Source organism: Rhinatrema bivittatum, chromosome 15 (genome assembly GCF_901001135.1).
Source record: "Rhinatrema bivittatum chromosome 15, aRhiBiv1.1, whole genome shotgun sequence".
NCBI classification, from domain to species: Eukaryota; Metazoa; Chordata; class Amphibia; order Gymnophiona; family Rhinatrematidae; genus Rhinatrema; species Rhinatrema bivittatum.
Genome location: NC_042629.1, coordinates 51,327,677 through 51,343,535, shown reverse-complemented (window position 1 = coordinate 51,343,535; position 15,859 = coordinate 51,327,677).

The window sequence follows — 15,859 nt, the reverse complement described above, 5'->3', positions numbered from 1 at the left end:
TCTTGAGGACCAGAGTTGGCCACCCCTGCAATAAATGCATTATTAAGCGAGCATAGATCTATATGTTACAGCGCTAGATAACTGTTATAATGGATCGGTGTAGCCTGGATAAGAAAGTGTTGTACGGGGCAGATTCAATGGCAGTGCTGCATACTGTTCTGCAAAGGAGCCTAAGGTTTAATTTCCAGCCAGGGCTGGGATTAGAGGTTTACTGTCATTTTTTAAATGACAAGCAAATCACAATGACGTTTATTGTCTCATTTTGTGCAATTTCCCTTCCTAAATGACATTTAAAAAAAAAAACCACAAAATGTTTTGTTTCTGCATTTTAGCATACACTAAATGGTTTCATTGTGCATTAATGCATTGAAATGAAACAAAAGAAGCTAAAAAAAAAAAAAAGTAAGCACAAAATAAACTGAAACAAAAGTTTCTCCCAAGCAAACCCTGAGGATGCCGTGGAGATAGCACTCACAGCCCAGACAAGGGGAGTGGAAGGACTCAAGCTCATTGTGCAATGGCAATACCTAGCGGCCTGATTTAGGACCCATGATTGCAGGGAGCCAGAAGGGGCCCTGACGCATGGTCTCTGGCCGTCACTGCAGTCACTGGACTAATGCAAGCTGGGAGGAGAATATGAAATAGGGTAAAAGGATCCCCTGCTGGTGGTTGCAAACAGCAGCGGACTCACGATGTCGGACTGGCCCAGGTATTCGCCGCCCAGGCCGGCGCGGGCCATCCAATGCTCCTACCATGTGACAGGGGCCAGCCAATGGCACGGATACCCTGTCACATGGTAAGGGCAAAGGGCCATCGGTGCCATTTTGATTAGTGGCAGCCGACGGCCCGGGAGCGGGAGATCACTCCTGGGATCCCCACTGGACCACCAGGTACCTGTAAAATGTTTTTGGGGGGGTCGGGAGGGTGGGGGAAGCTAAGGGATTAGTTTTAAAGGGTCTAGGTGGGTTTTTTGTTTATCAGCTCGGGCGCAGCCGATAAACAAAACCGCAATCGGGCCGGACAAAAAAAAAACCACAATGTGAATCGGAACCGGAACTGATTCTGGTTCCGATTCACATCTCTAATACAAACCTTCAGATACCTAAAAGGTTTTAATGATGCACTAAGTTCAAACCTTTTCCACTGGAAAGAAAACAATAGAACTAGGGGTCACAAAATGAAACTCCAGGGAGGATGACTCAGAACCAATGCCAGGAAATATTTCTTCACGGAGAGGGTGGTGGATGCCTGGAATATTCTTCCAGAGGAGGTGATGAAGATGAAAACAGTGAAAGAATTCAAAGGGGCATGGGACAAACACTGTGGATCCCTAAAGGCTAGAGAATGGAAATGAAGAAAAGGCTGCATGGGGGTAACTTGCTGGTGTGGTGGTTACTGCCCTTATCCAATAAGCCTTCATACTGTTGATGCAATTCCAACATTGCTCTCTGCTTCAGTAGCAGGGGAAAAAGGGGAATTTGATTCAGACAGCAACCAATGAAGACCCTGCCTTTTACAGTCTGGGGAACTGATAAGCATGAGAGTAACATGCACGGAGCAGCATTACTGCCCTTAACAGAAGGCATAGGATTACTGCCCTTAACCAATAAACCTTGATGTTTTTGATGCAACTGCAACATCGCTCTTTGCTTTGACGGAGGAGGGAGGATGGCAGGAAAGAGAAATTGGATTCAGAGACAGCCAACACGAGCCCTGGCTTTTTTACAGTCTGGGGTACTGATGCACAGACATAAGAGAAAAAACACAGGACTGTTTCTATGGCCAAGAGCATAAGCAAAGCACGTCAAGCAGCACTGTCTGAATTTTCCAGAAGGCTCATCATCCGGTAAAAATGTTGCTAACTGCAATTTTTATGCGCAGAAAATCCAGTTTTGTGCTCGATAATGGTTTTGAAAATTCAGCCCTGAAATGACAAAGACTTAATGGTGTGGCTGCTCTTAGCACACAATAAAGAGAGCCATGCAATACAATTTAAACAACCGTAATAATTGTCATGGTCTTAATCCCCACACAAAGTATAGCCTATTACTCCCCCACATACAACATCTCACGGCAGATGTCTCCCGTTTCATTCTCGGTAAAGGAAGTGAAATATTAAACCAATGCATAAAGAACAGGCCATACATTAGTTGTCTGGGAGAACCCCTTGGATAGGTGATGTCAGCTAAAGAGAGGAATTTCTTGCTTGATGTCCAGATATTATGAGAAGGAAAAACATGTAATAGCCTCAGCTTTCTAGCTTGCAATACAATAAGTAAAAAGAAAGGAATAGTTGTGTAGATGAGAGGCTTGAATGCACTCCAGATCTCTTTGGAAGATGAATATCAGGAAAAAAAAACCCATCTCAATAACTGTACTAAAAACAGAATTCCAGAGGTATTTGTAAAAAGAAGGAAAGAAATATATTCATCATGGGCTAGAAAAAATATTCAGGGTGAGCAGGAGGAGTAGGGACTACCAGAGACCCGATCACAAACACCTAATCACCAAAATATGCAAATGTTTTTAAATTCTCCTCTGGGCATCTTTAAGCCAAAATATATTTCCTGTTGCTCATAGCTGGTGCCTACAATATTTTGATACAGTACATCAATCCCATTAAAGGCTTTCTCAGTCACATAATATATTCATAGCCATAGGTAGCACTATAACATACATGCAGGCATTGATAGTGAAGTTTGTATTATATAGGCACAATGTTGAGCATCTAATATTTTTGGGTGCTCTATTGTTAGACGCCTATTAGGGCAAACTGGAAGTCTGATGGCACCCATAGCAAAGAAGCCTAAGCGCCTTTCCCTATATGTTGCTTGTCATAGGAGGGCATCTCAGCCTGGCGTTCCCTCTAATTTGTGTCAGTGCTGTTTAGAGCTTCAAGAAGAATTGCCTTTGTTTGATTTTACTAAGCCTGGTTCTTTCCAGCCTGGTGCTGGAATGGAAAAAAAGCTGCCAGGAGAGTCACATGATTTTGGAGCTCCCCTAACTGATTCGTCAGCAGGGGAAGGTAGTTCAGTGGGCACAGGACAGCTGAACCCTGGTTTTGGCATGGATCCTTCTGCCTTTTCTTGGGTAGAAGTTTTTCAAGGACTGCACTCCTTTCTTCAGGTGCAGTCCTCGCCCCGGCCAATCTTAACAAGTCCGAATCACAGGCGGTGAAATCCCGCACGCCTGATAGGGACCCAGATGGCACGGATGATGAGACTGATCCTTACTCCCTGGAGGATGGGGAAATTCCTCCAGGATTGGGGCTGTATAGAACTATGTTGCGGTTCTTTCATAGAGATGAGTTACCGGCTCTGATTTCCCAGACATTGAAGATGCTGGGCGTACCTGGGGCTGAATCCATGTCTAAGCCAAGGAAAGATCCCATTTTGATTTATAAGAACATAAGAACATAAGAAAATGCCATACTGGGTCAGACCAAGGGTCCATCAAGCCCAGCATCCTGTTTCCAACAGTGGCCAATCCAGGCCATAAGAACCTGGCAAGTACCCAAAAACTAAGTCTATTCCATGTAACCATTGCTAATGGCAGTGGCTATTCTCTAAGTGAACTTAATAGCAGGTAATGGACTTCTCCTCCAAGAACTTATCCAATCCTTTTTTAAACACAGCTATACTAACTGCATGAACCACATTCTCTGGCAACAAATTCCAGAGTTTAATTGTGCGTTGAGTAAAAAAGAACTTTCTCCGATTAGTTTTAAATGTGCCCCATGCTATCTTCATGGAGTGTCCCCTAGTCCTTCTACTATCCGAAAGAGTAAATAACCGATTCACATCTACCCGTTCTAGACCTCTCATGATTTTAAACACCTCTATCATATCCCCCCTCAGTCGTCTCTTCTCCAAGCTGAAAAGTCCTAACCTCTTTAGTCTTTCCTCATAGGGGAGCTGTTCCATTCCCCTTATCATTTTGGGGAATGGAACAACTCCCCTATGAGGAAAGACTAAAGAGGTTAGGACTTTTCAGCTTGGAGAAGAGACGACTGAGGGGGGATATGATAGAGGTGTTTAAAATCATGAGAGGTCTAGAACGGGTAGATGTGAATCGGTTATTTACTCTTTCGGATAGTAGAAGGACTAGGGGACACTCCATGAAGTTAGCATGGGGCACATTTAAAACTAATCGGAGAAAGTTCTTTTTTACTCAACGCACAATTAAACTCTGGAATTTGTTGCCAGAGAATGTGGTTCGTGCAGTTAGTATAGCTGTGTTTAAAAAAGGATTGGATAAGTTCATTGATCTTGAATGGGGCACCCCAGAAGCTAATTTAAAGGGGGACAAGTGTTGGAAGGACTGTACCCCCTGGATCCATTTGCGAGAGAGCAATTGCATTTTCTGAAAGTGGATGCACTTGTGTGTGCTGTTACAAGCGGATGACTTTTCCCATAGAAAGGGGAGCAGCCTTAAAGGATGCACAGGATAGGAGAATTGAGGCTATCCTTAAGCAGGCCTTTGAAGTAATGGCAATGAATTTGCAGACAGCATCATTTTGTTCCCTGGTGGCTTGCTCTTGTTTAATGTTCTCTCAGGAGATCAATGAATCTGGTATAAATTCCATGGCAGTGATGGAACCAGCAGTCACCTTTTTGGCAGATGCGAGCTGCGATCTGGTCCGCACTTCGGCCAGAGGGGTGGCTTCAGTAATTGTGGCTAAGCATCAGTTATGGCTGAGAAATTGGTTGGCCAATACAACCTTGAAGTCTAACCTTACGAAATTACCCTTTAAAGGCTTGTTCTTGTTTGGGAGTGAGGTGGAGAAAATGGCCAGTAAGTGGGGTGAATCTCCGGTTTCTCAATTACCAGATGATAAGAAACAGGCGCCGCAAACCTTCAGCATGAGAGGTCATACTAGGGGGTTCAGATATTTTTGACCCTACAGAGGAGCAGCTTTTCAGAGGACTCGACCTTTGGGTAGATCTCAGTCCTTTCATCCCAGGCAGCCCAGATGGGGCTCAGGCTCAGGTAGTGGAGCACCCTGAACCTCCCAATGAAGGTGTGCCGTCTCACCTCCAGGAACAGGAGATAGGAGGTTGCCTCTCTCTTTTTTTATCAGAGGTGAGTCAAGATCACAATAGACCAGTGGCTTCTGGAGGTCATAAGAGATGGTTATGCACTGGAGTTTTGTAGTGTTCCTCAGGACGTGTTTGTGGTGTCTCCCTGCAACTCTCTGCAGAAGAGACAGGCAATGGAGTGTACGTTGTCAAGATTCCTCAGCCTGCATGCTGTGGTTCTAGGGCCCATGTCTCAAGAAAATATGGGCTGATATTCCATTTATTTCATTGTGCCCAAGAAGGAGTGCTCTTTTCATCCCATTCTGGATCTCAAAGGCATCAACTGTGATTTGCATGTGACTCGTTTTTGCATGGAAACCTTGTGCTCAGTGATAATGGCAGTACAATCGGGGGAGTTCTTGATGACTCTGAATCTGTCCAAGGTGTACCTTCATATTACCATCGAACTAGAGCATCAAAAGTTTCTGCTGTTTTGGGGCATCAGTTTCAAGCGCTACCTTTTGGTTTGGCCACCGCGCTCAGAACTTTTTCCAAGGATATGGTGGTGGTGGTGGCGGAGTTGGGAAAAGATGGGATCCTGGTATACCCATATTTGGACAACTGGCTGATTCGGGCCAAGTGTCTGGAAGATACAGTTTTGCTTTCAAACATACTTCTCTATTAACCATTATGAAGACTGTCAAACTATAAAACTCTTGGATTCATTTATACATCCATTACGATAGATGCTAAAAAGCAAAACAGAAAACATCTGGTGCAATAATATAAGACAGAATTGGTTCATACTCCAGTGTAACCTTTGGCCTTCCATGGGGCGCTCCTGCAATTGACCGCACTTACCCCATTGCCGCTGCAGTGGGACACCACTGACGCGGTCGGAATGCTGCCATGCTGCTGTCACTTCTGGACCCCCCCTAGGCACATGCATGCACAGCGAGCCGATGGTTAAAGGCCCCATGGTGGGAAACTCTCATTGAAGGTCCACTGATGACATTACACAATTGGGTATTTAAATCTCAGCCGTGCTACAGGCGATGCCTCAGCAACAGGTCCTCCTGTGGTTCCAGCATTTGTGTTGCTCTGTGTTCCTGTCTTGCCTGTTCCAGTTCCTGTCTTGTTTCCTCCATTTCTAGTTCTGTCCTAATCCTGCCCTTGTTTGTCTTTGTCTTGCCCATCTCTGCTGGTTCTTACCTTGGCTTTGGATTCTGACTACAATTCTTGATCTCTGCCTGACCATTGCCTAAACCTAGACGCTGCCTGATCTCCAGGCTGCCCTGACTTCCATCTGGATTCCGATACCACTTGTTTGCTGCCTTTCCTGATCTTGCCCTGTGATTGGACCTTGCTTGACCACTTTCTATGGGACCCCTTGCCTAAGCCCTGCCGGCCCCTGGAACCCAAGGGTTCAACCTGCAGGGAATGGGGATGGTATAAATGAAGCCCAGTCCTCATCTCAGTAGAGCATATCCACCCAGTGGGTTTGCCTCATAGGCTGTGTCAATCACACCACAGCCAAGGGCCCACATTCCACGACATCCAGTGGCTCTGCATGTCACTTGTACACCTGCTTCTTGGTGGTATGGCAGTCTCCCAGTGTTTTCTTGCTTCCTCCTCCCTGAACAAGAATATATAATTCTGTGGCTGAAAAAGGAAAGAGTCAGTTAATATAGGAGAAAGTTATACCTTCATGAAACATTAGTCTAGATTGATGACAACATGATCATTGGCTACATCATGTCTTATAATGTAATCAGATGACAATAGAGAAGATGGCACAGTAATGTACAGTGGACATTGCAATGTCAAAAATCAGACATTGAAGTAAAGGCCAAACGAATATCTATGCTGTCTACAAAAAAATGCTAGCAAGGTTCACTAAAATTTGTTTTGTGCCTTTTTAGGATAAATTCACGTCCTTTTTCTGTTTCACAGCATGAAATCAAAACTCTACTAGAATCGGACATTTTTGAGTGTATTTGAAAGTCCATGCTTGGATATACCAGATAACAAAAGTTGCGTGCATAAATAGTTGAAAGCAGCATGCTCATTGTGGCTAACGTGTTTGCACTCTGGAATGATCCAGTTATTTTTAGCGTGGAAAAAAGATCATACCAGTTACGCCGCTTCCCCAATCGCCATGCTGTTTTCAGTCAGGGTTTCCCTGGTGGGGTATCCTGCAAGCTTGCAGCGTATACCCAAGAGCAGTGATTTCCCTTATTTAAAAAAGGGGATGTGTAATACAACAAGGGGACTGTCCCTCCTGTGGCTTCCTAAAAATATGTCTCAGTAGACACACTACTGACTGTATTTGAAGCCAGGCCTTGCTTGAGAGGTGAGCACGGCGGTAAATGCGATGAAGCAGAAGGAACTTTGTCTTGCAGCAAGTTCCAAATGGTTTGAACATGGAGAAAGAAACCGCACCATCCTAACATAAACTATATTGTGCATCTTAGGCGCTGCTTTATTGCATCTCACCTTGCTTTTATCCATCTCAGTTCTCCTTCTCTGCCTGGGTCTCATTACTTTTCACTGCTTCTCTCCTAGTTTCTTTTCATGCCTCTTGTTTTACCCAGACTCCCTTCGGTTTTTCTGTATTTCTTTCAGCACGGGTATAGTATTTGACATTTTTTTCCCCTGTCTTATTTTTTCCCCAGCCTTTCCTTCTCGCGTCCTGCCTTATGCCTTGTTTCCTTCGTGGTTAACTCCTCCTCTTCTTCCATGTCTCACTCTGTCCCTCCCACTTTCCCTCTTTTCTTCCTCTTCCTATCATCCATCTACAGACAGGGCTAGTTTTGGTGGGGAGGGGAAGGGCAAGCAGGGCAATTGCCTGGGGTCCCCTTGGAGAAGTTGAGTGATGTCACTGAGCCTCTTTAGGGTGCCTGCCACTGGCTAGGCCCACTTCCTCGTTTCTGCCCTGGTTCCCGACATGTCTGACATTGGCACGGTATATAGAAATGGGCTTTCTGTGGCCTGTAATTCACACTACAGTGACCAGCAGATCTCTAAGGTTTATGTGATTTGCGCCACAGTCACCACAGAGGCTTCTTTATTCCCAGACACAGGTGGTTGGCTGGTTGCACTTCTTCTATCTATTGGGCCAGCGTAGGGTCACAGGCTCTTAAACCCCCGTGGATCAGAGCATTTTTACTTCCTGTTTAGTCAAGGAGATTTCTGTGGCTCAGCTCTCGTCAACTGTGGGATCTTGAGCCCAGGACAGACCATTGACTCAGGTCAACCTCAAACCTGCCTTGGCGTGACCAGTTCTACCCTGAATACTTTAAATATTATGTTAACCCTAAGGATGTGTCAACAATAAAGTAACTGTTCGCTTTTCATACATTCTGACTCTGAAATATAAATAAGGTATACATATATGACAAAAATGTGAATCATATGTAAAAATAATTATTAGTTATTAATAATGTACACATAGTATATTTAGAGATGAAGTTTTGGAGATGCAGTGTACGATGACTCCCAAATGTGAAATACATTTATTTTGCAGGGTAGGGGGAAGCGGAGGAATATTTGTAGAAATATGTTTGGCCTTATTTTGTTTAGTTCCTTAGGGGATAACTTTCATACTCCCCATGGATCTGCAAGTGAATTTTGAAAGGGAAAGGTCCCCTCGGAGTTGTCATTTAGAATTGTGGGGGATTGCAGAGAACCCGGGTACTTGAGTACCCGAGTACTATGCAGGTGCAAAGCACATGGGGTAAAGTACTGGCAGAGATTTCAAAATGAAATCTCCATGCCTATGTGGCAGGGCCCACCCCTAAATCCTGCCTTGGCCCATGCTTCTTTCCATTGAAGGTAAAGGTGTGATTCTAAACTAATTCTGATTTTTACTTATTTATGGTTAATTGTAGTGCATATGGTATGAAATTGTTTTAATGATATTATATTATGTGCAGTTTTATTTCATATGTTATCTTTTGTTATTTATTTGGCTTTATAAGTTATTGTTGGCTTGGTATTCTGTAACTCCACTTGAGCAGCATAGGACAGGCAAGAAATAAGTAAAAAGGGTGTTTGCGTCCGTAAAAACTTATGAACTTGCCCTCCACATGCTTCCTTAATTAACATTTGATTCACCTTTAATTAGATATATATATAGAGAGAGAGAGAGAGAACAAAATGCTGAGGCTCATTTAATATGCTGAGTTTCCCCAGTATGTCATAAGCCTGTGAAATTATTTGAGCGTAGTAACCCTGTAAATACCCTTGTGCAATCAAAAAGCAGAAGGAGCTGGAAGTTATTTCCCGTTTTGTTTTTTTTTTTGTTTGTTTTAGATATGTCACAGGGAAAAAAAGCGCACTTTCAATGGGTTAATATACACATTTAAAAAAATAAATAACTAACCAGTCAGCTGTGACACCATTTTCTGACAGCGGAAAATCTCTTCCCCCAATGTAACTTCCTCCAGAGCTCATATCTGCTCTTGTTTCTCTTTTCGTGCCATGGTTTCGATGATCAAATGTGCCAACTGCCACAGGGTATATGCAGTACAAAAGCCACTGAACGTATTCTGGTGACCCAATGCAATTTTTACCCAGGAGAAATCTTTTTTATTATTATCATTTTATGTATATATTTTGAAAAACCTGTTTATGCATTTTGTGTGAATGAGGGCAGGGTTTTGTTTTTTTGCTTTGCTGTCATTCTGTTACATTCTGTCTTTTTAGAGGAGGCTTGACCCACTGGTTGTAGCCCAGAGCTGCAAGCCAGGAGCACCGGGTTGTGACTTGATGTCCCATTCCCACCCCCGGCTATCTGTGTGACCTTAGAAAAATCAAATTGACTGTCTTTGCATCCCTTCTTCTGTCTGTAATTGGCTAATAATAACACTGATATTTCTTTCCCTTATTCACGCTGGAGGTTTTCACACAGTACAAGAGCCATAAATGTATGGGCTGCCAGGTCCTCCACCTCAGAAGTGGCTGAAAGTAATGCGATGTAGTACTTCTTTGGATTATGGCATGCTAGAGTGCTTATGTATAATGCACTCCCTAGCTAGCTTGTCGCACTTTCTGCCAAGCTTGTTTGAAGCTAGGTAGAGAGTGCATTGTACAAACCAACTCCTCTTGTACCTTTCATCAATTCAAACAGCAGAAAATCTTCAGTGATTTCTACTTTGCTGTTCGTACCTCCAACTGTGTATGTAAAACCACCCCACCCCCAAACCTACCCTACCCTCCAAACCCCACACCCATTTAAAAGTACCCCCTCTTATGTTATCTCGTGCGTTAGGGCCTTAACGCAAATGATAAATGACCTGTGGGTCCATTTTCAAAGGGTTTAGGAACCTAACTTTCAGGGTCATTCATCAGAATGCGTTATGGCATTAATGCAAGTGTTTGGGTGGGGGTATGAAAATGAGGGATGTTTAGCATTGCATGCGATATCAAAATAAATGTTATCATATTTTTTAATGCCAGAAATAACTACACCTTTTTTCCTGGTGTTAAGGTGTGCGATATGCCTGAAATGGGATTGTGATATTTATCACAAATTGGGCCGGAGAGGGAGAGGAGTGGAGTGGAAGAGAAACTCTGGGGTGGTGCACATATTAGGCATCTAATTATACCACTATAGAAGGGTCAACTAGTACCTCGAAGTGAGGTTTTGGTGGTGGTCTAGGGTTTTGAAACCAGTTTTACAAGCACAGTCAGATGTACGAACAGCACATTACACATCAGTGAAGATTTTATGTGATTTAGAATGAAGAAAGCTAAACAAAGATGAGATTTCTACAATGTACTCTCGTCTTAACTTGATAGTATGATAGTACCCAAGTAGAGAGTGCATCAAGATAGGGCAAGAGTACATTGTAGAAATCTCATCTTTATGTAGCTTTCCTCATTCCAAATCACATCAAATCTTCACTGATGTGTACAGTGCTTGGGGTCTCACTTGTGCTTTGAGCTGTGTGAAACTTCGTCGTGCTGCGTTGGTCCCTAAGGAGCAAAGGATAAGGGCATGCACGAGGCGCCGCTGCTCTCCTCTCCTCCTCCTGTAATGATGGGGCAATCACTCGGGTGAGGAAGGCCGGAGAAGGGGATCATTGTGTGCATGTAGCAGGTGTTTGGGGGAGGGGCAGGGGAGATAGGAAGAGGCTGCTGGTGGGGGAGGTTAAAGAAGGGATTAATAGGAGGATCATTGAGAGGTTGTGGAGGAGGCGGGGACAATGGAAGAGGGATCAACTTGGGGGAACTGGAGTCAAGGGCTGGAGTGGCTGAGACCGTGGCTCATCGAGGGGCCATGTGTGCGAGAGAGGGAATGAATTGCTGCCTGGTGTCTGTGTGTTTGGGGGGGGAGGGGGGTGGGGAGAGAGAAAGCCCAGAGCAGGAGCAGCAGCTGCAGCAGGAACCCTCCCTCTCCCCCCAAATCCAGATCCTCCCTCCCTCGACCCATTCCTCGGATCCTGGAATCTCCTTCTCTTCTTCTCCCTCCTCCAAGCCCCTTCTCCCATTCCCAATCCAAGATCTTTCCTCCTTCCTTTTCTGAATCCCAGGAACTCCCTCTCTTTCCCTGTCCCCGATCCTCCCCATCTCTCATCTTCCCTCTTCCTCCCACCCCTAATCCTCTCTCCCCTGCTGATTCCTGAGATTCCAGTTCCTCCCCCATAAGAGAGCGTTCAGATTGTTTCAGAAGCTTAGCTCTGCTGTACTCAAGTTCTCTTTTAAAAATGTACTAAATGCTTTCTGCAAAGTTCAAAGCAAATGAGCTTTTAGTGTACAAGCAGCCTTTTGAATTCACACGATCATCTTTAGGAAAACTAACCACCACGTGGGGCCAGCCTGCTTGAGGAAAATGGGTAGGCAGATTGCATCTGGTTTTACCGCCATTGCAGGCATTGGATTTCTAGTTCTGATCTCCCTAAGAAAAGCAGGACTGAATGTTTATGCGTGCAATGGAAGTAAAATGTACCGATTATCCTTAATACCCCTGGGCTATGGCCAAACTTGGCTGAAATGTAGAAGGCTCACAGGTGAAAGTTAATTTCTTTCCTGTGTTTTATGCTGAGCCATCTTTCTTCAGTCCTCCACGAGAAAGGATGTGCTGTCATTTTAAAATGAATGGAAAATCACAGTGACACCTGTTTATTTTGTGCTATTTCCCATCCAATTGACACAAAATAAAAAGCAAAATGTTATTTTGGGTCTGCATTTCAGCCCTAAAATGTAGAACGAAACAAAAAATTGCAAATGAAGTAAAAACAAAAATGAACCAAAAAACTGAAATGAAACTTTTTTCCCATGCACACTCTTCTCCATCAGTAAACTTAGAAGAATGCACCAAATCTGCAATAACATACTCTTACGAGACCCAAGGGGAAGCATTCAAATTCAACAGAAAGCCCTATGATTAAAAAGTACTCCTTCCTCTCCACGTGCCAAGTTGAAATGTGAATATAAGAAAAGCCAAGCAAAGACTAAGAAAGAGTTCTTAGGGATGAAACAAAATGCAAAATATTTTTGGGAGAACATACAGAAATGTGTGCATGCATTTAGGATCTGTCTGGCAAAGAAAATTTCTGAAATACTAGTTTGCAAAAATTAATCTGGCCATGTTCTCCAAGATGAGATTGACTTGAATATCTAAATAAAAATGTAAGCCCAGTGAGCTAACAAGACAGAAAACAGCTGCATATGTCTAGCTTGGACTATTTTACATTTTATTGCATAAAGAAGAATTACCTAACAGCTGGATGTAGCCAGGCTAAATATATTGAACAGTAAGGGTCCCAATACAGATCCCTGAGGCACTCCACTGTCCACTCCCTTCCACTGAGAAAATTGCCCATTTAATCCTACTCTCTGTTTCCTGTCTTTTAGCCAGTTTGCAATCCACGAAAGGACATCGCCACCTATCCCATGACTTTTTACTTTTCCTAGAAGCCTCTCATGAGGAACTTTGTCAAACGCCTTCTGAAAATCCAAGTATACTATATCTACCGGTTCACCTTTATCCACATGTTTATTAACTCCTTCAAAAAAGTGAAGCAGATTTGTGAGGCAAGACTTGCCCTGGGTAAAGCCATGCTGACTTTGTTCCATTAAACCATGTCTTTCTATATGTTCTGTGATTTTGATGTTTAGAACACTTTCCACTATTTTTCCTGGCACTGAAGTCAGGCTAACCGGTCTGTAGTTTCCCGGATCACCCCTGGAGCCCTTTTTAAATATTGGGGTTACATTTGCTATCCTCCAGTCTTCAGGTACAATGGATGATTTTAATGATAAGTTACAAATTTTTACTAATAGGTCTGAAATTTCATTTTTTAGTTCCTTCAGAACTCTGGGGTATATACCATCCGGTCCAGGTGATTTACTACTCTTCAGTTTGTCAATCAGGCCTACCACATCTTCTGGGTTCACCGTGATTTGATTCAGTCCATCTGAATCATTACCCATGAAAACCTTCTCCATTACGGGTACCTCCCCAACATCCTCTTCAGTAAACACCGAAGCAAAGAAATAATTTAATCTTTCCGCGATGGCCTTATCTTCTCTAAGTGCCCCTTTAACCCCTCGATCATCTAACGGTCCAACTGACTCCCTCACAGGCTTTCTGCTTCGGATATATTTAAAAAAGTTTTACTGTGAGTTTTTGCCTCTACAGCCAACTTCTTTTCAAATTCTCTCTTAGCCTGTCTTATCAATGTCTTACATTTAACTTGCCAATGTTTATGCTTTATCCTATTTTCTTCTGTGGATCCTTCTTCCAATTTTTGAATGAAGATCTTTTGGCTAAAATAGCTTCTTTCACCTCCCCTTTTAACCATGCCAGTAATCGTTTTGCCTTCTTTCCACCTTTCTTAATGTGTGGAATACATCTGGACTGTGCTTCTAGAATGGTATTTTTTAACAATGACCACGCCTCTTGGACATTTTTTACTTTTGTAGCTGCTCCTTTCAGTTTTTTTTCTAACAATTTTTCTCATTTTATCAAAGTTTCCCTTTTGAAAGTTTAGCACGAGAGCCTTGGATTTGCACACTGTTCCTTTTCCAGTCATTAAATCAAATTTGATCATATTATGATCACTATTGCCAAGCGGCCCCACCACCGTTACCTCTCTCACCAAGTCCTGTGCTCCACTGAGAATTAGATCTAAAATTGTTCCCTTTCTCGTCGGTTCCTGAACCAATTGTTCCATAAAGCTATCATTTATTCCATCCAGGAACGTTATCTCTCTAGCGTGACCCGATGATACATTTACCCAGTCTATATTGGGGTAATTGAAGTCTCCCATTATTACTGCACTACCAATTTGGTTAGCTTCCCTAATTTCTCTTAGCATTTCACTGTCCATCTCACCATCTTGACCAGGTGGACGGTAGTATACCCCTATCACTGTAGTCTTCCCTGATACACAAGGGATTTCTACCCATAAAGATTCAATTTTGTATTTAGTCTCATGCAGAATGTTTATCCTGTTGGACTCTATGCCATCCCGGACATAAAGCGCCACACTTCCTCCCAACTGCTCCTCTCTGTCATTGCGATATAATTTGTACCCCGGTATAGCACTGTCCCATTGGTTATCCTCTTTCCACCATGTCTCTGAGATGCCAATTAAGTCTATGTCATCATTTACTGCTATACATTCTAAGTATCAAAACACATGTTAAAAATTCAGGCCCCTCCTAAAGTCTCTCTCTAGAACAGGAATATCAAAGTCCAGTCTCTGTGAGCTGCAAACAGCTTTTTGTTTTTCATGGTAATTGTTTACTGCCTCTAAAGTAGACTAATCAAGCAGATGACTGAGGAAGATGAGGATTCAACTGGGTACAAAGGCAAACTAATAAAGGTCTTTTATGACCGTTTTTTGCCACATCTCACTTTCGGTAAAGATTTGGAGGATGTTCTAACTTTAAAGGTACAAGAATGCAATCATATGGGCCTGATTCATTCTGTCTATGGTAAAAAAAAATTAGAGAATCGGGCTCATCGTGCGAGCTACGGCACACATGTAGGATTGCATGAAGAAGAGAGATTACAACTATCTCCTCCCAGAACAATGACCCAGATTTGGCCAGAAGAGCTAACCAAGTACATCCTGGTCTTAAGCATCTTCCCATAAATTGGGCACTTGCACATCTTCTCAAATCCAGCTGATGTGTCAGAACGATCAACCATCCATAAATGGTTGGGCTCAGCCCTTGAAAGCTGACAGGGCACAGCTCATAATAAGGAGGTAAAAAGCAATGTGTACTGCTATTAATGTGGTCAGCATTCATGGGGAGCAGCTCGCTCACTCGTGCTGAACATCTGGCCTCTTAGGTCCCAATACCCGAACACCACCAACCTGCTGGCACTGACCTGGATTTTGGGGACTTGTAGCCTTCTGGTTCCATCCCAGCTACTCCATAGCCTGCAATGTCGCTAGTTCATTCTTCCTTTCTTTTGTCCTTATCATCTTTCCCTTTGCCGCTGCTATTGAAGGAGTGAAAGGTGAATTGGTTCTGATACTGCAAACCCCACCCCCACCCTCACACATCCCCAACCCTGTTCCTACCATTGCTGTGGACTATGTCAGCAGAGCAGGGCGAAACAACCCATCTAGTCCGCCTAACTCCAGTTCCAGCGCAATGCCACAAACCCCAGCCCAGCTCTGGCTTTCCGAGCTTCTCCGTACTTATCCCAGGCCCTCTTGAATTCTGCTACTGACTTTGCCTCTACCGCCTTCTCTGTGCCTCTACGATCCTTTCCAGGAAGAAATATTTCCTGGTGTGGCTCCTGAATCTACTCCTCTAGAGTCTCCCTGCAACATTCTTTCCTTTCATTAAGGTTTGCATCTTGTGCCTGAGAAGGA